The following is a 24,682-nucleotide window of genomic DNA, read 5'->3' on the forward strand; positions in this document are numbered from 1 at the left end:
GGACAGTGAGGTTCTTTTCACATCTTGGCTCTTATGACTAGCATCTCCCTGAGGTCCTGATTTCAACTCATTTGGGAAAATATCCAGAAGTAGGACTGATGAATCATATGATAGGTCTGTTTGCAATTTTTGGAGGAATTTTCCATGCTGTTTTCTGTAGTGCCACACCATTTTGCATTCCCACCGACAGGATTTAAGTATTCCAACTTCTTCACGTCAGCGCGTGTTGTCTTTTATTTATTTATTTTTTGATAATAGCCATCCTAACACCTGTGAAGAGATAGGGACAGGAGAAGAGAAAATGAAGAGCTGCTAATCAATGGTAGAAAATTTTAATTATGCAAGATGAGTAAGCTCTAGAGAGCTACATGTAAAATCTATTAAGAGGATAGATTTTAAATTAAATGTTCTGATGATAATAAAATAAAAATTAAAAAATATCTTTTATTTGTTTCTACTTGTCCAAAAAGGAGTAGAAAGATACATAAGAAAATAATAAATATGGGTTACCTATGAGATAGAAAAGCTGAATAATACAGAGCTAGTGAATGTGAGTGAGGCTGTACTGCGACTTTTTTATGTACTTTTACAAAATTTCAAGCCATATCAACTGTATCTATAACATAGTGTTTAAATACTCAAAAATGCAAAATAATTTGCATGTTTTATCTCACTCATAGAAATAGTTTCATCATTTCTGGATAATAACAATTTGTAGCCCAGTTTTTCTCTAGACAGTACATCCATTCAACAAAAGGAAGTAATGCTTTAGGAGATTCTTCAAAAAAGACACAAAATAGGGCTTCCCTGGTGGCTCAGTGGTAGAGAATCCACCTGCCAATGCAGGAGACATGGGTTTGATCCCTGATCCGGGAAGATCCCACGTGCCGAGGAGCAGCTAAGCTCGGAAGCCACAGCTGCTGAAGCCCATGCGCCCCAAAGCCCGTGCTCCTCAACAAGAGAAGTCACCGCGATGAGAAGCCTGTGCAGCAGCAAAGACCGAGCACAGCCAAAAATTTTAAAATATATATATATGAAAAAGATATCAAGTAAACCCAGAAGTTTAGGAGAACAGTGTCAAGCCAGGCGGTATAACAGTCTACCATCAATCTTGGATCTGAAAACTGAGCACTTTCGAAACTCCCAGAAATGCCTTCTTTTCTTCACTCTTTGATACTTCCTTGCCAGGAGGCCCTCACCCCAAATCCAGCAGTCCTGAGGCAGAATATGGAGATCTCTCACCAACTACAGTATGGTTTTAACATATACACAAAGAAAAGGATAAGTCCATTGGAAATTCAAAATTCTTGGGAAATTCTGGAGGTGGGTGGAATCGTTAACCAGCTTTGACACAGAGCCAGCACAGCTGGGAGGGCGCACCCAAACCACTTTCCCCGGGTCCTTGTGTCTGAGGGCTGTTGGCACCTGCGTGTATCCCTGCCTCTGTGTGAGTGTGTGTGAGTGTTTAAGTACCAGTGCCGGGTGACCCTAGAGAGCACCTGGAGTGAGACCTTCTCTTTGATGGAGTTTTGACAGAACAGATGCAGTGCAGACTTTCACAGTGAGGTCCTTCTCAAATACGACTTCACTCTTAACTAGCATGCCAGAAAGAAAACTTCTGCGTGTTTAGCACAGGGGGATTTCCAACTATCCACTGGACCTTCCTGCCCTGCGCCGTGCCCAAGCTTGCAGGAGGAGAAGGCAAGTGTCCCCAGGCTCCCACCCACACCCTTGTTCCCAAAATACCACCTGCATGCCCAGTGGGCCAGCCCTACTGCCTGCAGGCTTTGGATTCTCTCCTCAAAAGACACCCAACTCATCGTGTAATTTTTACTCATCTCATTCCTAAGTAGATGATTCATCGGTATAGAATTAGGTAAACATAGAGGCAAAAAACTGTTGCAAATATAGTGTCATTTCAATAAGCTGGTGCTCAAACCGTTTCGGAACGGCAATTGTTACACTCCTTTTCTCATTCCCAGTTGAACCAGCTGCAGCCATTAGCTTCAAAAGTGTCTATATCCTGGGTTTCTGGAGCAGTAGCTTGATTGTGTACAGAGGGTTCTGGGGGGTGGGTGACTTTCCCCTCTTACCACTGAGCTGGATTTCAATCCACATGGCAGAAGAAAATGATTCTGCTCAGCAGACATCTCGGCTGATGGCTCAGCAGATAAAGAATCCGCCTGCAATGCAAGAGACACAGAGGACGTGAGTTCAATCCCTGGGTCAGGAAGATCCCCGGAGGAGGAAAATGGCAACACATTCCAGTATTCCTGCCTGAAAAATTCCATGGACAGAGGAGCCTGGCAGGCTAAAGTCCATAGGGTCGCAAAGAGTCGGACGGGACTTAGCACGTTAAACATAAGCACAGCTCAGTGAAAACCTAAAGCAGTGATGTGACCTTACGGGCCTCTGAAAATCTCATTCATGCCCTCTCTGAGATCCTGTTTCCTCCTCTTTAAGTTTTTTCTTATCTAAGTTTGTGGGGTTTAGATGGTTCTTTTACAGCATTGCACATGAAAGCAATTTATGCTTAATTGTTTAACTCCTGTAAAGTATGTATTATGCCATACAGTAATTACTCAATAAAGATAATCATAACAGTAATCAGCCCTGAAGAATTTTCAAACGATGGGGACCTTTATTGAATTTAGTTCTAATTTATCTTTTCACAGAAGAAGAAACTGCCATCCAAAGAAACAGTGACACTTGCCCAGGCCACTCATCTACTTATTGGCAAAGTGGTGGTGTCTCTATCACAGACTTCTGGTGCCCGGTCCAGGGTGCCTTGCACCATGTCACCTAACCTCTGTCCCAGAGAAACACCCTGATTTCAGGCTTTTCAAAGAAGTCTATGTATCTGCCCAGAAACTTAAGAAGAAAAAAATTTCTGTTCAATCTCTTAGTAATCTCGTTTCCTTTGAGATCTTATGTTTTATTAATTTTATTATAATAAGCAATCTTTCTTTTATGAGCACTTACTAACAAAATTTAAGCATATGTTGGTGTTACATCACCCTGTGGGTGTTTAGAAATATTTCACAAACAGAAAACACAAACCAAGAAAACAGATGCAATGCACAATAGTGCTGAAATCCTCGGCCAGGAAGGCTAAGGGCTTTCTGTTTTGCTTTATTTTTGTTTTACCCTGTCTCTTCTGCTGCATTCTGTACCTTCTAATTACTGGCTTCTGGCACTTTAAAAATCAAGTCATATAACCCCCCTGGGTTAAGTTCCTGGAAAGAAACAAAAGCTAGAGAAAAGACTTGCCCCATTGCTGGCTGAGTCCAGGTCGTCTTCTGCTTGGATTTTAACTGGGCACGTGGTAGGCATTAAGAGCGTGTTGACATGCGCTCCTTTTGTTAGCATGCTGTAAATCAGAGGGGATCCTGTCGTTCGACTCCTCAGATGTGTCCATTTGAGATGGCATTACACGCAGAAGATGGAGCTGACAATGCTTTTTACCACGTTTATTTTAGAGATACTAAAAGACACACATAGGAAGTCGATCTGCTTTTATTTTTGAAAAAGGAAAGCGATTTTCAAATAACTATGGCTGATTTGCATTGTATGACAGAAACCAACACAACACGATAAAGCAATTTTCTTCCACTTAAAAAATAAGCTTGAAAAAAAAGTCACCTTTATTAAAAAAATTTTTGTTTTTTAATTTGAGTCCCAAACATATCAAAGCAGGGGGAAATGGATTCACCTGGCGAATCAGAATGTATCTGCTTAGGGGCATCTTCCCACAGTCCACTGAGATGGATAACCCAGTGTTCCTTGTCAGAACAGTCTCCATACCTTCGTCCCTTTCGATCAAAGACATAGGTTTGCAGGCGAAGATGAAAGAGTACAGTTTCTTTCTTTGATAAAGGCTCAGCCCCTTCCCATGCCACCAGACTGTTGAGGAATTGACTTTTCTCCTGGGTCTGTGTCTCTGCGTGACGGTGAAGGGAAGCAGTGGGGAAACAGGGCGGGCTGCAGAGGTCTGCAGGAGCCAGGATGCTCAGGCTCCAGGATCCACCCTGTTCTTAGCTGGTTGGATTATGTTTTCTGAACAGTGTCACTCTCAGCATATACTTAGTGCATGTGTGTGTGTGTCTGTGCGCACGCTCAGTTACTGAGTCATGTCTGACTCTTTGTGACCCCCTGGACTGTAGCCCACTGGGCTCTGCTATCCATGGGATTCTCCAGGCAAGAGTACTGGAGTGGGTTGCCGTGCCCTCCTCCAGGAGATCTTCCCAACTCAGGGATCAAACCCACATCTCCTGCATTGGAAGGTGGATTCTTTACTACTGAGCCACCAGGGAAGCCCCAACTGTATTCAAACAGGGTATTAATATTGGACTTCAAAATAGGACTTTTTCTAAAATAAGGATTTGACTGATAAAGAATTTGGAGACAACTACACTCTGAATTTTAAGATTTCTCCCAACTCTGAGATTCTGTGGTTCTATTTATTGTAACGGTAATTAATCTTAACACTTGCTATACACATAGATGTTTTTATTTAGATATATAATCTGAAATATATTTTATAGGCTATTGTGATGACTTAATTTCTTCAGAGATGAATTGCAGGCATACCTTGTAGTTACTGGACTTCCCAGGTGGTACTAGTGGGAAGAACCCACCAGCCGGTTCAGGACTCAGTTTCCATCCCAGGGCTGGGAAGAGTCCCTGAAAGAGGGCACGGCAAACCACTCTAGTATTCTTGGAGAACTGCATGCACAGAGGAGCCTGGCGGGCTGCAGTCCACGGGGTTACAAAGAGTAGGACACGGCTGAAGCAACGTACCACACATGCATTTATAGATACAACATTTTTGCAGACGATTGCAATGAAGTAAATATCAAAATATAGCAAGTCACACGAATATTTTGGTTTCCCAGTGCATATAAGAGTGATGTTTACACTATTCCATAGTCTCTTAGGCGTATGAAGCATTATGTCTTAAAAAAAACAATGACTGTACCTTAATTTTAAAATATTTTGTTGATAAAAAGTACTAGTCATCACCAGCAAGTGGTAGCAGTAACATCAAAGATAACTGATTGCAGATCTCCGTGACAAATGTAATAATGATGGAAAAGTTTGAAATATTTTGAGAATTGTGAAACGTGACACAGATACACAAAGTGAGCAAATGCTGTTGGGAAAACGGCATGAAGAACTTCGCCTGCTGCAAGGTTGTCACTAGACTTCAATTTGTAACAAACAAAAAAACCTCCGCAAGGTGCAGTAAAGTGAAGCACACAAAAAAATGAAGTCTGCCGGTGTAGCTTCTTCTCATTGTAACTTAAAAAAAATCTATGTATTTATTTTTGGATGTGCTGGGTCTGCTGCTGCGGGGCTCTTCTCCAGTCTCGGCGAGCAGAGTTACCCTCTAGTTGCAGAGCGTGGGCACATCGTTGTGGTGGTCTCTCTCATTGTGGAGCACGGACCCCTTGGCATGTGGGGTCTTTCCTGGATCAGGGATGAAACCTGTGTCCCCTGCATTGGCAGGCAGATGTCTAACCACTGGACCATCAGGGAAGCCCTCCTTTTAACTTTTACATCTGCAGTTCATAGACGGGGCTGACAAAACCCAGAAAATGTAACGTGGTTGCCAGAACCCCATGGTGAGTTCGATTAGTGCCAGTATTAGCATCTCACTTTTCTGACCTCTGGCTGAGTTTTGATTCCACTAATTTACCTGGATGTTCGTTTGTGGTCCAGTGAGTCCGGTCTGCTGCTGCTTTCAGAGGGAGGGGTTTTGCTAACACAGAGCTCTGGGATGGGCAAGCTTGGGCAGATCTTTCAGTCCAACTCTGCCGTCCGTGCAGAAAGCGAAGCAGTGGCTCCTAGCACAGGTCCCTTCTCTCCAAAGCCCGTCATAAAGGCTTAGTGATGAGTTGATCAAAAGAGCCAAGCGATCCTGATAAGACTTGGTTTATAAATGTTGGATTTAGAAAGAGGGAAACTCAATAAAACCAGACTGGTGGTGGTTAATCACTAAGTCATGTCCGACTCTTGTGACCCCATGAAATGCAGCCCAACGGGCTCCTCTATAGATGAAATTTTCCAGGCAAGACTACTGGAGTGGGTCGCCATTTCCTCCTCCAGGGGATCTTCCTGACTCAGGGATTGGACCTGGATCTCCTGCATTGGCAGGCGGATTATTTACCAACCAAGCCACCAGGGAAGCCCAGACTACATGGGACCAAAATATCAGCTGCATTTCGTCAAACCTCTCAAGGATTTATCAGTGAAGGGACTTGAGACTTTAGTAGCTTGGCTGATTGATTAAGCTCTTTGCATTTCCATATGTCTTCCCTAGACCCGTCAGGGTCATATTTAATCTCCTTTCGCAGACCACAGCAGCGGAATGGGGCACGCTGTTGGAGTGGGTTGGAGAGTGCCAAAGAAGCACTTACTGAACTCTTTCCCTGACTCTTCCTTCTCATGCTGTTAGCACGTCCCCAGGGGAAGTCTCTGGTGTGCTGGCCACAAACTGTCCCCACTACTTGCCATGGTATTTCTTCCATCGTGCTTGCTTCACTCTCTGCAAAGTCCCTTCAGTGACGTCTCTTGTTACTTCACACCCTAGAATCTAGTAATGTTGCCACCCAGTCTGACCCAAAATGTATCCTCTCATGCTTTTCTACCTCACATCTTGTGGACAAAGTTCTCTGCTTTAGCTACCCTAAATGTTTTGTAGTCTAAAATGGAGCATGTCTGTTTAACCGTCATTTAACGGTTAATATCTTACCGTATCTAACCATAACTCTCAATATCTTCCAGAGATTTTATAAAACCATGATTTTTAATTTTTACTACCACTTTATTCAGTGTTTCTCTCACCAGCTGTGAATCCATGGAGTCAAGACCAACTGTGAAATTGTCATTTCCCTTTGCCGTCTGGGCTTCCCAGATGGTGCCAGTGGTAAAGAATCTGCCTGCCAGTGCAGGAGACAAAGAGACACAGGTTGAATCCCTGGGTCGGGAACATTCCCTTGGAGAAGGAAATGGCAACCCAATCCAGTAGTCTTGCCTGGAAAATTCCTTGGACTGAGGGGCCTGCTGGACTACAGTCCATGGGGTCACAAACAGCTGGACACAACTGAACACACACATTTGACCCTAAAATTGACTTAAAGCAAGTTTAATGGACCTCGACTCTCTTCTCCTGTTTTTTTTTTTTTTTTTAAGATTCCTCAATCCCTTTTGAGATTAAGCTTATTCCACTGTCCTACAGAAGCGGCCAGAGTGCACAGTGTCCCACTGTCCCTTGCTTCACAAGCTGAGGCTCCCCACTGCATATACTCTGCCCACAGTTTTACAAGGTTTCCACTGTCAATTTCCATGTAACCCCATGAAGCTTTTTGTCCCCATCTGTAATAACTCCCATGTTGTTTACAGAGGCAGGGTAATCTGCAGAGTCACTCACATTTAGAGCTACTGCAAGAATGGCTGCAGAAGTCGTTCATGGCTGAGGTTCCCCAAGGAAAGAACTTGAGATACAACGCCTGTCCAGCTTCATCTTGGTGCCAACGTACCCAGAGACTGTGTCTTTGAAATATCCCCGCCCAAGTAGTTAAAATAAATTAAGAGGTCTGCCTATTCCAGGAATGGTACCTAAAATGATGATTTTTTTTTCTTCACCTCCAACGATTATTTTTTCAAAAAGGTGCTTTTGAAAACCACCTTTTTGCTAACGAAATGCACAATCTGTCCAAAAACAAGCCTGTGGCTTAGCAGGTTGTTCTACTCGACTTTCCAGCTGAAAGTAAACAGGATGCTTTGCTTAATTTTCCCTATTTTTCTTCATTTACAGTCATGCCATACTGTCTCCTCCCTCATTGCCCAAGGCAAATTCAGATGGAGCCACATCCATGTGGTAATACCAAGGAAAAACCACCTCTCCTCCCTGAATTTTGAGTCTAGCACAAAAGTCCAAACAGAGAAAGAGTTAAAGAAGCATGCTTTATGGATCTTTACCTGTGAAATATTATAGAGCCAACATTGACAACAGATTCCAGGAAAGTGGTTAAGCAGAAAGCATGGGTTATAGAGAGGTTTCAATGTGAAATATCCAAAGTCCAGATGAGGCTGAGTGCCGCTTGAACATTGGTGGTTAGTGTTCACAAGAAAGAAAAACAGCCCAGTCATGAGGTGGATTTCTGTGAATTATTACAGAAATTAAGTGACTTCTGACTTGATTATGAACGTTAGCGTAGAAACATCTTTATTATGACTGATCCTCAGTTACTATATGCTTGTGGAAATGCATGTGGATAAGACACCAGTGCTTTGCTAAGGTGAAATGTATGATCATTGTCCTTTTTTTGAAAGTGTAACAAACAAATGTAACAGTAGAACCGTGGGGTCGCAAAGAGTTGGACATGACTTAGCGACTGAACAACAGAAGTATAATTCAATGCACTTCCTTAGCCACGTAATATTTTTATTGGTTATTAAGCTTCTCATATATGGGGCTCTCCTGGTGGTTCAGTGGTAAGGAACCTGCCTGCCAGTGCAGGAGATAGATTGGGAAGATCCCCTGGAGTAGGGAATGGCTACCCACTCCAGTAGTCTTACCTGGAGAATTCCATGGACCGAAAAGCCTGGCAGGCTACAGTCCATGGGGTCACAGAGTCGAACGTGACTGAGTGGCTAACACTTAACACTTCGAAACTTTTCACATACACATAAAATTCACTGCTGATAAGCAATTATAATGTACTATTTCTTAAACAGTGTAGTGAGAGAATGCGTCATTGCTGCATGGACTCTTTGTACCCTAAAAATATTCTATAGGTGTCATTTTGTCTACTCTACCTACTGTCTACCATCATTCTATAGCACAGGGAACTCTACTCAATGTTAGGAGACAGGCTGGATGGGAGGGCAGTCTGGGGGAGAATGGGTACAGGTAGGTGTACGGCTGAGTCCCTTTGCTGTCCACCTGAAGCTGTCACGGCACTGGTAATCAGTTATGCTCCTATACAAAATGAAGTTTAAAAAATCAATCACGAAACAAACCAGAATAATGATGCCAATGCCTGTAAGCTGTCTCTGTTTCTCTAACTGTAATTTGTGTTGCTCTTTTATCCTGCTCTTCACTTTACTCGTACCATGTGGCTTCTTTTTTCCAGAGGCAGGGACTAAGCTGTCAGTGGAGATGTCATTTCAGAGTTTCATGTCCTGGTGTGACCCCTGTTTGAATATGACCAACATGATAGCTTTCTATCTGAACTCTACTGCTTATTTCACCTCCGATGAATGTCTACAGATTTGTCTTTAATATGTTAAAACTTACAAAAAAAAAAAAGTTTTTTGTTTTTTTTTTTGTATGGAGCTGCTAACAAAAACCGAAAAGATTTTCTTTTAAATCCCTGTCTTAAGCTAAGCCTCTTGTTTGTCTGTTTGGAAAAAAAAAATTATATATATATATATATATATATATATATATATATATATATATATATATAGTGGAACTTAATAGGGAAGTTGTGTAGATAGCTGTGCTGTGTTCAAATCCAGCTATACCCAAATGCAATTCTAAAGACACCGAACTTACACAGAGGCCCTCTTTCAGATGTCATTAAGAACATTAGTCATCAGAAATGATGGTTTCACATTTAAAGTTTTGTGTCCGGAGGATTCCTCTGCATTAAATAAGCTCTGGGTGAAAATTGAGTAAGCTAATAATTTGAATCAATTCAAATGAAAAAAAAAAAATGCAAAGTACTTTGATTATTTCAACTGGATCAAGCTGTAGGGTTAGAGGTCAAGTCCATGTCCTCACCTTTTTGCATAATGCTTCCATGTGGCTGGCTAAATCCAGAAAATGCATCTGGTTTCTCATAATGCTTTAGGCATCCAGATCTGGGCAGATTAACTTCCATTCATGAAATGTTTCATTCAGGTGTTCAAGAATAGTGCAGGAAAAATATATGAAAACTTAATATGTATTTGTGTCGAGTCATTTTACCATCCATAACCAGGACTTACTGGAAAGTTAGAAAGATAAACTATAAAATTGCTTATGTTCTTTACAGAAATATGCTATCCACATTTAGCAGCCCTGATCATGTAGTAAAATGAATGTAAACCTTTCTGCTTCCTCTTCCATAAACAGATGGAAACCTCCACATCTCCTTTAGGTACATAGCAGTTTAACTTAAATATTACCCACATTTCAGTTTTAAGTATAAGTTCAGTTATAGCTGTAAGTATAAGGAGACATTTTTCTTGTGGTCTTTTAATTGCCACCTGCAATGACCTGTTTTCTCTTGCGGTATTTCATATCACTTCCAAGTCTGGTTACCTTCTTGTGATGTATGTTTTCTGGCTGAACTTTCTTTCAACTAGGGGAGAGGTTTCACTCTTAATGTTATAATCCATCTCTGAATTCATGTCCCCAAGAAAGTGAAATTTAAAATATTTGTTGCTATTGTTATTTTTTACACCAGGGAAAAATCAAAACTCTCGGATTTGAGCAAAGGGGATCATAGAAAAAGCAAGAGAATTCCAGAAAAACATCTATTTCTGCTTTATTGACTATGCCAAAGCCTTTGACTGTGTGGATCACAATAAACTGTGGAAAATTCTGAAGGAGATGGGAATACCAGACCACCTGACCTGCCTCTTGAGAAATGTGTATGCAGGTCAGGAAGCAACACTTAGAACTGGACATGGAGCAACAGACTGGTTCCAAATAGGAAAAGGAGCACGTCAGGGCTGTATATTGTCACCCTCTTTATTTAACTTATATGCAGAGTACATCATGAGAAACGCTGGGCTGGAAGAAACACAAACTGGAATCAAGATTGCTGGGAGAAATATCAGTCACCTCAGATATGCAGATGACACCACCCTTATGGCAGAAAGTGAAGAGGAACTCAAAAGCCTCTTGATGAAAATGAGAGTGGAGAGTGAAAAAGTTGGCTTAAACTCAACATTCAGAAAATGAAGATCATGGCATCCAGTCCCATCACTTCATGGGAAATAGATGGGGAAACAGTGGAAACAGTGTCAGACTTTATTTTTCTGGGCTCCAAAATCACTACAGATGGTGACTGCAGCCATGAAATTAAAAGACGCTTATTCCTTGGAAGGAAGGTGATGACCAACCTAGATAGCATATTCAAAAGCAGAGACATTACTTTTCCAACAAAGGTTCGTCTAGTCAAGGCTATGGTTTTTCCTGTGGTCATGTATGGATGTGAGAGTTGGACTGTGAAGAAGGCTGAGTGCCAAAGAATTGATGCTTTTGAACTGTGGTGTTGGAGAAGACCCTTGAGAGTCCCTTGGACTGCAAGGAGATCCAACCAGGCCATTCTGAAGGAGATCAGCTCTGGGATTTCTTTGGAAGGAATGATGCTAAAGCTGAAACTCCAGTATTTTGGGCACCTCATGCGAAGAGTTGACTCATTGGAAAAGACTCTGATGCTGGGAGGGATTGGGGGCAGGAAGGGAAGGGGACGACAGAGGATGAGATGGCTGGATGTCATCACTGACTCGATGGACATGAGTCTCAGTGAACTCCGGGAGTTGGTGATGGACAAGGAGGTCTGGCGTGCTGCGATTCATGGGGTCGCAAAGAGTCAGACATGACTGAGCGACTGATCTGATCTGATCTGATTTTTATTTTAAAAAGTATTATTTATTAGTATTAGCATTAACACATATTAATTGAGCTCTTACTGTGTGGACTGAAGGAGGATGTGTACATGGTCATAAGAAAAATAGGAAATGCAAGGATTCCCTTAGAGACAGGAAACCTTGAATTTAAACCATTAAAACATGGCATTTGAATAACTGTCATAGAAAATGGCTCCATGCACATGTACGTAGGCTGAGCCACCCATCACGCCCTGAGAGATCATTCCATCAGCTTTGTTGATTTCACCGTGTTTGGCTAGGTTTTCGCAGTGCTGCTTTAGAGTGTCGGTGTGCGATGTAACTGCACATTTGTCTTTGAAAGTGTCCAGGAGATGCGTGCTCTCAGGACGTTTTGCACAGAATTGCTGTCATGAGTCCTGGCACCTATTCTGGAGGCAGCTGTTGAATCTGAATCCAAATCATATTATTTCCCTGACTATTAATAGAGTATGAAACCTGTGTTGCACAGATTTCATGTCACTTGCTCTTCTCCAGCTCCTGGAATAGAGCTTAGCATGCAAGATGTCTTTAAAACAGTCACAGGCTCTTATTTCTTTCTCTTTTTCTTATTTTTTTTTTCCTTATTTCTTTTAAAGATGGAAAAAAGGATGCTTAATTATTGAGAACTGTTAAGTCAGAAGGAAACATAATTGGCCATGCATTTAAAAGAGAATGAAAGTGAAAGTGGTAACCACTCAGTTGTGTCCAGTTCTTTGCAACCCCTTTAGCCTATAGCCCGCCAGGCTCCTCTCCATGGGATTCTCCAGGCAAGAATACTGGAGTGGGGTGCCATGCCCTCCGCCAGGGAATCCTCCCCACCCAGGGATTGAACCCGGGTCTCTCACACTGCAGGCAGATACGTTACTGTCTGAGCCACCAGGGACGCCCTTGAAAGAGAATACCTTATTTAAAATGTAAGGTGATACAGAGACACCTGAGAAAATACAGAAGCCGGAAGTGTAACCCGTCTGGATTTAAGGATGGCTTTCGTTAGAAGTTCACGTGTATCCTCTTACTTCAGATAGAAAACAACCTTTGGCCAAATAAGTCTTCATTTCTTCGTGATCTCCTATTTAATTTTATTCTCTAAAAAACCACTGGGCATTATATCAATGACTAGACTTCAAAGTACTCAATCCAAAAATAGGCTAGAAGCTTCATCACAGTCTTTCTCTGAATGAAACTAGATTGAAATGTGAACCATCATCTGAGAGCCAGATGGGGAAGTGTCCCATGGTAACTCATCTGTTGCCTCCAAGCCCCTGGCCGCGGGCTTTTCCCCTCACTGCATCTGACTCACTCCATCAGTCTGGGTACCACAGCTGATTTCCCAAATCCATCCACAGCGTTGGCCAGCCATCCTGTACACAGCGCTGCTGCAGTGATGCCCACTCCACCCGATGCCCTATCCCTGTCTCAGGGCAGTGAGATTTTTTAGGCTTTAGGTTCTGCATTTCTCATGACAGTGGTGCTGAGAATGTGATACCACTGGCTTCTGCACCAGCCCAGCTCTGCAGGAAGCGCTGAATTCTCCGACACCGGCCTAATGGCAGCCAAGCCTGCACAAAGTGGATCATCTCCTTTGAAACATCCTGGTGCAGGCCGGCCGGCAGTTTTTTGTCAGTCAGTCTAATCATTTAATCACTTCTTTGTGTCTGAACCTTGTTGGGGGCGGTGGGAAGTAGCAGCCAGGGAATTACAGAGGATGTGGTTATCAGGAGATAAAGCCCTGAGGAGGTGAGACACACCTGTGTGATTCTGTTTTCTGCCCCAGAGAGTGACTCAGACAGAAGAAGGGCTGTTTCCTTCACTCTGTCACATTTCCACGCGGTATGCCTCCTGATAAGGCAGCTTGCTCTGCACCCTGACCGTGGTTGCAAGGAGAAGGGGCACGGAGCACAGGCAACCATAGGCTGTTAGGACTCTGCTTCCCTGGCAGGGGTTCATGGGGACAAACTGATGGCAGGGGCAGCATTGGCCAAGAATGAAGCCCTGTCTGGGTGCTCGGGGTTCACCCTGGCAGGCAGAGCCACCGCGCTTGGGCAGGCCACCCTGGGGAAGGCTGAGGGGACAGGGCCCTCTCTCAGTGGCTGGGTGGGTGCGTGTGAAATCACCGCGTAACAGGAAAGACAAGAGCGTCTTTATTTCCTTTGGGTCCAAACCTGTTTTGCCTACGAGCCTTTGGTCACGAACAACTTTTCTGCCAGGTGAAATGGGGTGTTTACAGGCATGGAAAAAAAATGTAAAAAGAAGACGAAATGTTTTATTTCCCCTCTCCACACTAAACGCATTTCATTACAAGCCGACTTCTCAGGCTGTATGCCAGAAATCTCACATATGAAGGAAAACTAGTTAAAACAAAACCAATCCCACCCATTTTGATTTCAGTGTGGAAAAACTCTTTCCACGTGGGTCATTTATTAAAAAAAAAAGACGTGCAGAGCCCCGCCAGGAACCTGCTGTGGACTGTGGGCTTGGGGAGTCTCGCCCATTGCCCTCTTCCTAGAGAGAAGGCGACACTCTGTCCAGAGGTGGTCTGTATGTCCGGATGGTGGTCATCTATGGATGTGTGCTCACATGTGAAACAGGCCCGCACAAAATCACTACCCGGCCACACAGTAGAAGAGCACAGGGAAACGTGTACCCTTTCATGGAGTGCAGTGTTCCACCATCGTTTTTGAATCCTCTTATGCCTGGTTTGGCTGGAGATGGAGGTTTGAAATGCAAATAAGTTCCAGGTAGACTTTTAAAAATGAAAATGTTTTGTCTGGGAGAAGCGGGAGGGTCTTACAAGATGATTTCTGAGAAAGTATCGGGACACATGTTAATCCAAGGCATGTTGAGGGGACAGAACCTTCAGGGTGGGAGAAACATAAATCGGTCTTCTAGTGAAAGCATGATCTTTCCGTCTCAGTGGCAAGTATGTGAGTGATGCCATTTCCTCATGTCACCTCCAGGAACTGGTATTTTCAGATCTTTTATTTGTTTTTTGCCAATCTGATAAGTGTAAGATGGTATCCTGCTATTTTGCATTTTTTCTAAGTATTAGAGTGTATGAGCATTTCTCATATGCTAATTGGGGATTCAGATTTCCTCGTTTGTGAATATTACAATATTACACTATTTTGTGAATGTTATATTTTGACCATTTCAATTGAGTTTTTAGACTCAACTTTTAAAATATGTACATGTAAATTGTCGCAGTAAGCTTCATTCAGTGGCTCATCCTCACTAATTTGTAAGGCTAATAAACATCATTATAAACATGGAAATATCGCACGCTTCCAAAACTGCTCCTTTAATACGTTTGTTCAACTCTTTGTAAATTCTTTTGTTTGCAAACTCCTCATAGTGTGCGGCTTCCCAAGTGGCGCTAGTGGTAAAGAGTCCTCCTGCCAGTACAGGAGACATAAGAGACCTGGGTTTGATCCCTGGGTCGGGAAGATCCCCTGGAGGAGGTCATGGCAACCCACCCTGGCCTGGAGAACCGTTAAAATCTACTACTGTTGGGATTTTGTGTGCTTCTTTGTATTTCTGAGTGAACTCTGGGAGTTGGTGATGGACAGGGAGGCCTGGCGTGCTGTGATTCATGGGGTCGCAAAGATTCGGACACAACTGAGCGACTGATCTGATCTGATCTGATCTTGTATTTCTGATTGTTTTTTCTTAGGAAATGTGTCGGTCTGCGTTCTGGCGCCGTTGTTCACACGTACCGGATGTTTGCTGTGGACTGACATTTTTCGCATCCCCTTTGCGTCCTTCCGTAATTCTTTTCCTCTGAACCAGCCTTGTTTATGTGGAGATTAGAATCTCTGTTTCTTTTGATCGCTGGTCTGCTTATTCTTCCTTGCTCCACGTTTTCATTTCCAACCCCCTCCCGCCTGCCCTTCACCATCCCGCTCTGTCCCTCTGTGCTTTGCTGCTGCGTTTACACGGCGTGGAGTTGCAGTCTGCACAGAGCTCCGCAGTACAGAGTTATGGTCTGATCTGGGAGGAGGTGCTTTTCTATCTTCTTTTTGGCCTTTACATTTTTACGCAGTCTATGTTTCCTGATAGTCTAAGCGTAGGCCATAATTCATGTTACAGTTTCTATAGTCACTGCTGTTGTCTCGTTTCTTTTCCTTCATTTCCCATATTGTGTTGTTTTCAAGCTCCGTTTGTTGTGTGTGCTCCTTCTGGTATTTGAAGGTTTCACTTGATGGTTTTTATTCTTGTAGTTTCTTTGCAATCAAAACTTGCATATTCCTTTCAACTCTGTCTTCCAGAGAGTATGTTGACTGAGCAAATAAACAATTGTTTTCTCTTTTGTCGCCTTCTCTGCTTTCCCATCCTTTGCCTTATTACCAGAATTTAATTGATTAAGTTATTTTGATAGTTTCTTTAGTGCTTACATTTATACTTCTAAATATAAATTTACAATATTATTTGTGTTATATACGTTGAATTGTATCTTTTAAATTCCAAGTATAAAAGATCAGTATATTATAGTATCTAATAACTTCTATCCCTGTTCCTCTTCCAAATTTTGATTTTATTTGACATGTTATTTGCCTTGATCATGTATATAAATCTATATACTATATTATTATGTCATATGTTATACTATTATGCACTCTCTATGTTATCATATGCCATATGTTATAATACTGCATATTTATAGATCACTTGATAGATATACATATATATATATGTATAGCACTTATAGGATACATATAAGGAAATCGTTCTCTGTTATCATTAACAATGGTCATAATAACTGTAGCAAAAAGCTGCAGTTATGAGAGCTAGCATAAGTCTTCCAATAGGGCTGGTGTGTTAGAGACTTGTATTAATGGTACCAGAGTGAGTCAGCCTGAATTTGAGGTATAGGTTCAGGGCAAACTGAACACATCTCTTGCTAATATCCAAAGGAAGTCAATTCCAACTCAGCTGTAGCCGATTCTTGTTCATACCACTATAAGTTAAAATAAATTTTGCATAGTCTGCTCCTATGATGGTTGACTAATGTCATCTCTTAGCTTTTGCTCTCTTTCAGTTTAAATAAAGACGACTGCTTTTTAAAAGCCTTTTGAAAACTTTCACTTCATTGACTTATTCGTGGCCATCGGGGTCTTTTGGCTGCGCAGGCTTTCCTCTAGTTACAGCGAGCAGCAGCTACTTCCGGATCGTGGTGCACGGGCTTTCCCGTGGAGCAGCCTCAGCTGTGCAGCACAGGCCAACAGGAGCTGGGGCACGCAGACTTAGTTGTCTGAGGCGTGTGGGATCTTCCCCGACCAGGGGTTGAACCCGTTTCCCTGCAATGGCAGGTGGATTCCTATCCGCTGTGCCACCAGGGGAGTCCAAGACAACTGCTTTTAACTTGACATGAAGAACTCAAACACGTAGATGGTCTAAGCTCCTAGCTAGGAAACTTATTCTTCTTATGTGTTAGTAAAGCTTTCAGGCTTGAACATGTGATGCTCAGTATTCCCCAGCTATTTGTTGCTAATTTGTAACTGTTAACAACAATAATCTTTCAGCTTGTTTTGGAATTTTAAGCTATTACTATTTTTTTTTTTTTTTTTTTATTCTTGGAAGGACTGAAAGCATTGTATTCTTTCTGCGAGAAAATTTTATTTTGGATTTGTCCAACTTCTGACCTAAATTTCCAGAGAAATGATGTGTTCAGTCCTTTGAGGAAGTGCAAAACTAAGAAAGTCTCCCAGAAACAATGCACCATGTATCTTGCTTGTCAATTTATACTTGAATAGAAATGTAACATACTTGTAGTATTCTCACTGACAAGGTTACTCCCTACCCCCTTTTTCAGAGTAGACTCTGAGGTTAGATTTTTTTAAGCTGATTGTTAAGAAAAAAATCCATCCACTGTCTCTAAATTCTTTAACACTGAAGATTTCCCACATCCCTGGAGAACTGATTGGCTTGGATGAAGGAAACGAAAAACTGATACCTGAAAAATTTGAGAGAGTGACCAAGAAATTGCTATTGTCTCACATAGGATGAGAAATTAGGTGCATACCCTATAACTAAATATTTCTTTGACCCCCACACTTGGCTGTTTTTAAAAGCCAGTCAAAATCAGGAAACATATGGGAAAAGGAAGAAAAGTCTAGACCGATTTGGAATGTTGGTTTCTTGAAGGGAATGCCTAGAACATCTCCTTCAAGACAAAACAAAATCAAACCAAATTGCCATTTCCCCAATAACCATCTGAAGGAGCTGTTAGTGCTGCTAAAAGTGAGGTGCAAAAGACAGACGAGACAGTTCCTCTTACTACAGCTTTAAGACCCAAGGACCCTGGGAGGGGGAACGTACCAAAGAAACTCAACCTCATATTCCTCACTATTGTGTGATGTGAATATCCTTCTAGATTAAACGTGCTAGCTGGATACCACAAGATGACCTGATCTACATACTAACTCATCTCACACACTAATAAAGTAATGCTCAAAATTCTCCAAGCCAGGCTTCAGCAATACATGAACCGTGAACTTCCAGATGTTCAAGCTGGTTTTAGAAAAGACAGAGGAACCAGAGACCAAATTACCAACATCTTCTGGATCATGGAAAAAGTGAGAGTTCCAGAAAAACATCTATTTCTGCTTTATTGACTATGCCAAAGCCTTGGACTGTGTGGATCACAATAAACTGTGGAAAATCTGAAAGAGATGGGAATACCAGACCACCTGACCTGCCTCTTGAGAAACCTGTAGACAGGTCAGGAAGCAACAGTTAGAACTGGACGTGGAACGACAGACTGGTTCCAAATAGAAAAAGGAGTACGTCAAGGCTGTATATTGTCACCCTGCTATTTAACTTATATGCAGAGTACATCATGAGAAACACTGGGCTGGAAGAACACAAGCTGGAATCAAGATTGCCGGGAGAAATATCAATCACCTCAGATATGCAGATGACACCACCCTTATGGCAGAAAGTGAAGAAGAACTACAGAGCCTCTTGATGAAAGTGAAAGAGGAGAATGAAAAAGTTGGCTTAAAGCTCAACATTCAGAAAACCAAGATCATGGCATCCGGTCCCATCACTTCGTGGCAAATAGATGGGGAAACAGTGGAAATAGTGGCTGACTTTATTTTTGGGGGCTCCAAAATCACTGCAGATGGTGATTGCAGCCATGAAATTAAAAGATGCTTACTCCTTGGAAAGACTAACCTAAACAGCATATTAAAAAGCAGAGATATTACTTTGCCAACAAAGGTCCATATACTCAAGGCTATGGTTTTTCCAGTAGTCATGTATGGATGTGAGAGTTGGACCATAAAGAAAGCTGAGCACCAAAGAATTGATGCTTTTGAACTGTGGTGTTGGAGAAAACTCTTGAGAATCCCTTGGACTGCAAGGAGATCCAACCAGTCCATCTTACAGAAGATAAGTCCTGGGTGTTCATTGGAAGGACTGATGTTGAAGCTGAAACTCCAATATTTAGCTACCTGATGCAAAGAGCTAACTCATTTGAAAAGACCCTGATGCTGGGAAAGATTGAGGGCAGGAGAAGGGGACAACAGAGGATGAGATGGTTGGATGTCATCACCAACTCAATGGACATGAGTTTGGGTAAACTCCAGGAGTTGGTGATGGACAGGGAGGCCTGGCATGCTGCAGTTCACCGGGTCGTAAGGAGTCGGACACGACTGAGCGACTGAACTAAACTGAACTGAACATACGTAACACAAGCAGCCCACTTTCATGAAGCACATGACATACTAACACATAAAGAAAGTCCGTTGTCCAGTTGAAAGATAACAAAATTAGTACCCACTAGCCATCATGTAGCTTAATGAGTAGAACATAACCAAAGCCCCTGTATGACCTTTCTAGGTAGTATTTCCTTCTGTGGTCCTGGTCCCTGCAACCTGGGAATATGTTACCTTACAGAGCAGAAGGGACTCAGCCTGTGTGATTGACTTAAGGACCATGACGTGGGGAGATGATCCTGGATTATGCAGGTGGGCTCAGTGTAATCACTGGGGTCCTTTTCAGGGGGATCCAGGGAGATGAAGGATCATAGAAAAGATGGGATGGTGGACAGTAGTTTAGAATGATGCTCCATGAGCTGAGGAATGCAGGCAGCCTCTAGAAGCTAAAGGAGGAAAGGAAATGGATCCCCCTACCACCACTGAGTACCCCAGGAGGAGTGCAGCCCTGTTCTCATCTTGGTTTTATACTTCGGACTACAGGAATTGTAAGAGAACAAAGCTGTCTTGTTTTAAGTCATTCATTGTTGTTCAGTCGCTAAGTTGTGCCCGACTCCTTGTGACCCCAAGAACTGCAGCGGGCCAGGCTCGTCGGTCAGCCACTATATCCCAGAGTTTGGAAACATTCACCTTCATTGAGTGGGTGAGGCTATCTTACCATCTCAATCCTCTGCCACTCCCTTCTATTCCTGCCCTCAGTCTTTCACAGCATCAGAGACTTTTTTTGCATCAGGTGTCCATAGTACTGGAGCTTCAGCCTTAGCATCAGTCCTTCTGATGGATATTCAGAGTTGATTTCCTTTAGGATGGACTGGTTGAATCTCCTTACAGTCCTAGGGACTCTCAAGAGTCTTCTCCAACACCACAGTTCAAAAGCATCAGTTCTTTGGTGCTCAGTCTTCTTTATCATCTCACGTCCATGCATAACTACTGGGAAAAAACAGCTCTGACTATACATAACTTTGTTGGAAAAGTTATATCCCTGCTTTTTAATACACTGTCTAGGTTAGTCGTAGCATTCCTTCCAAGGAGCAATTCATTAGGTTTGTGGTAATTTGTTACAGCCGCTGTAAGAAGCTAATACACCCACCTCCCCTGGAAGTAAGCACTGTCCTGAGTTTTGTGATAATCACTTCCTCACTCACTTATTTGTTTGATTTTAAAGTTGTACCATCCATGCATTTATCTTTAAATGATGATGCTGGGAAAGATTGAAGGCAGGAGGAGAAGGGGACGGCAGAGGATGAGATGGCTGGATGGCATCACCGACTCAATGGACATGGGTTTGGGTAAACTCCAGGAGTTGGTGATGGACAGGGAGGCCTGGCGTGCTGTGGTTCACAGGGTCGCAAAGAGTTATACATGACTGAGTGACTGAACCGAACTGAACTGATCAAGTTTGTAAGCCCAAGCAGCAATCACACTCCTAGCTGAGTAAGGACAGGGTGATATTATTATACATTAACTGAGAAATTCACAGAGAAAATAAACTGAACAGTAGCTCTGGTTTCAGTTCCCTGAGAATTTACAAAATCTCCTTCTGGGCAAATCAATGGGCAAGTTCACGAGCAAGACTTGAGTAACCCAAGACGTGCCAAGCCTTTGCACCTGGCGTGGTTGCATTGTGAGCCTGGCACTGTCTGGCAGAAATCCGTTCACCAGGCTAGCACGTTCTAGAGACCAGGTTCATGAAGGCTTAGCTCCAGTTCTCAAACCCAAAGCAAAGTAGAATATATACATAGGGATCACTGAAGAATCACGGTGGAACCAGATAGCCGCGAGTCGCGGGGAGGGCAGGAATTGCATCAGGGCATGATGACGATGAGCCAGTAGTGTCTGTGCCGGGCATTCTGAGCATTCTGTCCTCAGATTTAAGGAAGGTTCGGAGGCAGCAGGCACATTGGTCCTGGGTCCCGCTGCTTCTTCTGAAACGTATAGAGCCCTAGTGTTTACCCATCTCGCACTTCATTTTTCTTCCCTCTTGTAGTAGATGCACTATGTCCCCACATCCCATGTTTCTCTTTGTTTGTTTGTTTATGGTCTCATTTTGGTGAAGTCCATCCTTTTGTATCTTCTTGGGGAAAGATGAATGGCAAGTAGCATTTGGAAACTGCATTTCAGAAAACATCTTGGTTGGATGTAGGATTCTTTGGGCTCTCATTTTCTGTGCGGAATTTAATGCCATGTTGTCTTGTTGAGTTAGTGTTAAAGTACAAATTCATGCTCCCTCTGAATCCACCGTCCTTGGCTTGCCCTTTCCCAACCAGCACTCTGTTCTAAAATTTCAGCCTTATGGTCCATGCATGACTACTGGAAAAATCGCTTTGACTATATGGATGTTTGTTGGCAAAGTGATATTTCTGCTTTTTAATACACCGTCTAGGTTGGTCATAGCTTTTCTTCCGAGGAGCAAGCGTCTTTCAATTTCATGGCTGTAGTCACCGTCTGCAGTGATTTTGGAGCCCAAGAAAATAAAACCTGTCACTGCTATGAAAAGTTGTGGTGACTAAAACGCTGATCAGAATAACCCTGATGGGACACTGTGGGTGTCAGTATCGAAGGAGCCACGTGAGCCATCAGTTTGGGATTGCTTGTTGTCCAGACCCCAAGAGAGTACTGGTCAGATCCCCTGGAGAACTTCCTCTCAATTTCCTGCCTGAGGGTTAAAAGTCAGGCTGGCAGCATCTTTGGAGATGAATGGGAAAGAACCCTGGAGTGAAGGGTGCCTCCTTTCGAGATTCAGAAATGCAAGTTGCATGACTCCCATGTTTTCGTTCCTTACGGCATCTACATCCTCATGCTTGCCTGCCCTCCCCAGGCCACAAACCCTCTTTCCTGCTGTGTGTGCATGATCAGTTGTTGAGTTGTGTCTGACTCTTTCCAACCCCGTGGACTGTAGCCCTCCAGGCTCATGATACTGGAGTAGGTTACCATTTACTTCTCTAGGTTGATAACTCTTAATAAAGCTAACTGTTACATTACTAGGTGAAAATATTTTGGGGGGGGGGGGGGGGCATTGGAGGAGGCTCATTAAAAACTCATGAAATCAAAACAGCATTACTCCTCCTTCCTTTCTTGCTTATTCCTTCCAGGAATAGTAGGCCTTTTTCATCAATTCTACAGATTGAAATCTAAGTGTAAGCAATAACCATACATGAACAACACAAATAAGGAATCAGTTCAGTTCAGTTGCTCAGTCGTGTCCAACTCTTTGAGACCCCATGGACTGCAGCATGCCAGGCTTCCTTGTCCATCACCAACTCCTGGAACTTGCTCAGACTCATGGTTCATCAAGTCAGTGATGCCATCCAACCATCTCATCCTCTGTTGTCCCCTTCTCCTCCCACCTTCAATCTTTCCCAGTATCAGGGTCTTTTCCAATGAGTCAGTTCTTCACATCAGATGGCCAAAGTATTAGAGCTTCAGCTTCAGCATCAGTCCTTCCAATGATTATTCAGGATTGATTTCCTTTAGAATTGACAGGTTTGATCTCCTTGCAGTCCAAGGGACTCTCAAGAGTCTTCTCCAGCCTCACAGTTCAAAAGCATCCAGGAATGGTCTGCCACATTGCTGGCTGATTCTTTACCAGCTGAGCCACCAGGCCACACACCTCCAAGTAAGCAATATTCAGCTGTAATTTTCCCCCCAATTTCTCACTTTATGGTCCCCTAATTTGTACTTTCATATACACCATATGCTGCCTTATATTAAAAAATATGCATATATCACATTTCCCCTAGTAAGTTATAAGTTCAACAGTGGACGAGCTTCTGTTTTTTGAGCATTTTTGTTGTTGTGGGCTAAAATGTTTGTTGAATTAATTATAGCACATATAATTTTTTATGTGTGTGTGCTTAGTCACTCAGTTGTGTCTGACTCTTTGTGACTCCATGGACTGTAGCCCACCAGGCTCCTCTGTCTATGGGGATTCTCCAGGAAGAATACTGGAGTGGGTTGCCATTCCCTTCTCCAGGGGATCTTCCCAACCTAGGAATTGAACCGGGGTCTCCTGTGTTGTAGGCGGATTCTTTACCAGCTGAGCCACCAGGGAAGCCCTATTATTTTTATGAATGTGTTTCCATATGAATTGTGAAAGTTTTTGTTCTAGTTCTGTGAAAAATGTCATTGGTAATTTGATAGGGATCACATTGAATCTGTACATTGGATTTGGTGGTAGAGTTATTTTCACATTATTGATTCTTCCTACCCAGGAACATGGAATAACTCTCCATCTGTTTACATTGTCTTTGATTTCTTTTATTAGTGTCTTATAATTTTATGTGTACAGTTCTTTTGTATCTTTATGTAACTTTATTCCTAGATATGTAATTCTTTTATGAATGTGTTTAATACCGTAAACTGGAGTTTTCTAAAGTGTACTCTTCAGAAGATGAGTTTTATGTATGTTGATAGTTCTATACAAAGAGAATGGCTATGTGATCGTTGCAAATTTGAAAAATATTTAATTGAACAAAGCTAAATGGATTTCTTCACTACAAGACCTTCCAAATCCTTATTAATTTCTTCATTTAATCCACAATATTTTCACGTCTCCCGTTTTCTCTTGCTATGCCAAGTGCTTTAACGATAAACAATATCTACACTAATCTTGCTATTTGGGGCCCTGAAAATCAAGCAATATGTATAAACAAGAGGAAGGATCACAGGATGGTATCGCCTCTCATTTATTTGCACCCTAAACCTCTTTCCGAGGAGCACCTCGGAATACTTGGGTTTCATGGAACACCCTTTGGGAAGCCCAGCTCTTGCCATAAAAATCACTATTTTAATTCAGAAACTAGTTGGGAATTTTTACATGCAATTAGTCCCAGACCCTGTAATAAACAGGGACTAATGGATTACATAAATAGTACCAGATAGGGCCCTCCAAACCCAATCAAAATTTCCCAACCCCATTTAATAAAAAGTGATGGAAAAAATGAGTTCCCACTGGAGATATAAACAAACTCCCAGGGGAACCAATGACTTCACTCACCATTCGACTTTCCAAGCCAGTCTGAGGAGGAGAAACGCATTGCAATCAATACAGAATGTTGGCCAGTCGGGGCCCAGACACTTGGTGGTGTCAGGCAGGGAGTGGCCAGAGTCATAGCGATGCAGGTGAAGGCTATGTCGTACCTTCCCAGTGAAGAGGCATTTTTCGGCAAGACCATCCTGACAGAGGTGTTTCACATACCAGCCAACCTGAGTTACCCAATCTCAAATACCTCAAACTCAGAGTATATTTTGGAGGAAGGCCAAATTCTATTAATTAACTTTTATCTCTCTCTTGCTCGTTTTCTGTCTCGCACACA

Source organism: Bos indicus, chromosome 19 (genome assembly GCF_029378745.1).
Source record: "Bos indicus isolate NIAB-ARS_2022 breed Sahiwal x Tharparkar chromosome 19, NIAB-ARS_B.indTharparkar_mat_pri_1.0, whole genome shotgun sequence".
NCBI classification, from domain to species: domain Eukaryota; kingdom Metazoa; phylum Chordata; class Mammalia; order Artiodactyla; family Bovidae; genus Bos; species Bos indicus.